Here is a 2043-nt window from a genome sequence, read left to right on the forward strand (position 1 = left end):
GCAGAAACTGAGTGAGCTGTGGGCCCATGAGGTTTGAAATTGAAACACAAATAAATAAGTTGAAAACAGGCGAGATATGAAGTAATATTATGAGTAGAAGTCAGAGCGAGAAACGAAGAGGACGAGCATAGGAAAAAAGAAGTGCATTAAGTTAGATAATCACAAAGTGGGGAGGGGACGAGGGGCGGGACTTTTGACGAGTACAAGGGAGAGGAGGAGGAGGGGTGGGGTGGGGTTGGGGGGACGAAAGGGGTGGATGAATTAAAGAGATCCATGAGGAATATTAGAAGGGCTTTGTGATAAAACATAATATCATATCATTTTGCAAAAGCGGAAAAAGTAAAAAGGGTGAGGGACCTTGTATAAATTGATTCGCAATGGGTGAAAATGAGAAATGTGCTGAATCGATGCTATCACACTTTTTAAAAAGTTCTCACACTTTTTTATAATTATATGTATTAAACCAGTAAACAATACAGTAGACTTTGAGGAAAGTTTTTCTCAGCAACGATTTAATTTTTTCATGAAAACGAACAAGAATAAGGCCACTACTTGAGATCTTCTGTTTGTGCAAGGAATCAGTGTTCTGCAATTGGCCTTTATAGGCCATACTAACTTCCAAGTTAAATATGACTGTTTTTAAAGAATTGTTTGTTTATTCTGGATTTCTTTTTTATTGTAGATGTTTTACATCCCCCTTATAAGGTGAGAAGGGGAAGGGGGGGGGGTACAGAAAACTTAAATTAAAGACAAAAAAAATTTGTAAATTTGCATATGCCAAGCACTCTTAAGCTATGGAATTCCCAAAACTTCAACCCCCATTTTCTCACTTGTCTCTGAAACCAGACAACCCCAACTCTTTCAATCGCAAGTATATCTCCACATGTATTCAAGATAGATGTATACTTTTCTTTTTCACTGAAAACAAGACAAATGATCAAGCATTAGGATGATGCCAATAACTCCAAATGCCCCAAAACTGACTCACGACTCATTAATATTGTGTGTGCCTGAAGGAAATATGTCCCAGTTGTCGGAAATGTTGGACATTAAAGAAAGGGCATAATTTTGTTGCAGGTTCAATGCTGAACACGCTGGTTGCTATTATTTTCTTTCCAATATCTTGAAGAGTTTTAAAGATATGCTACATTTTGTAACGCTGGGTGTAAAAACAAAGTTTGGAGAAAAACGTCTTTAACCTTAGAATGTTGACTCAATTTCTAACACATTTTAACCTTTGGTGAAGTACGATAAATGTGTTGCAAAAATAATTAATAAAAGATATTTAGACTTTAAATATTATTCAATACTTTGAGTATGTTATTAATAAGAAATTATGGTTAAACGTGTGTTTTCTGATGGAACTAAACTTTTGACCTGGTACGATCTTTTTGGTCTTTTCACCCCATTGTTCAAAAACAACTTTGCAGACAACTAGGTCCTTTCTCCAGGCACACACACACACACACACACACACACACACATACACACACATACACACACACATACGCACACATACACACATACACACGCATACCCACAGATACACACACATACACGACATACTTTGATCAATGGGCAACTATTTTCAAGATCCCTCTAATGAGCTAATGGCTAGCGCACAGTCAATGACAATTCAGTCAGGGCTAGCAAAAATATTCTTTTTAAAGGAGCTATCATTTTGGCGCGATACAACAGATTTGACTTTCAATCTAAAAAAAAAAAAGTAGTCAGTTCGGTTGAATTGTACTAGTCAGTATCTTTTGCGCCTCAGTGGAGAAAACTGTAGCTGGTTCTGACTCAATCATATGAATTTGATTGACAGTGTGTACATGGTATTGGGGGATAATGCGAAAGTCGAAATATTGGAGATTTTGTCACAAAAGGAGGAGGAGGAGCAAGGGGAGCAGGAGGGAAAAAGTGAGGGAAGGAGGAGGAGGAGGAGAAAAACGAACAGAGTGAAAACAAAAAGAAGGGGAAGGAAGAAACAGGAACAAGAGGAGGAAGAGTGGAGGAGGAGGCGGAGGAGGAGGAGGAGGAGGA

The sequence above is a fragment of the Aplysia californica genome, unplaced genomic scaffold (assembly GCF_000002075.1).
Source record: "Aplysia californica isolate F4 #8 unplaced genomic scaffold, AplCal3.0 scaffold00393, whole genome shotgun sequence".
Classification (NCBI taxonomy): Eukaryota; Metazoa; Mollusca; class Gastropoda; order Aplysiida; family Aplysiidae; genus Aplysia; species Aplysia californica.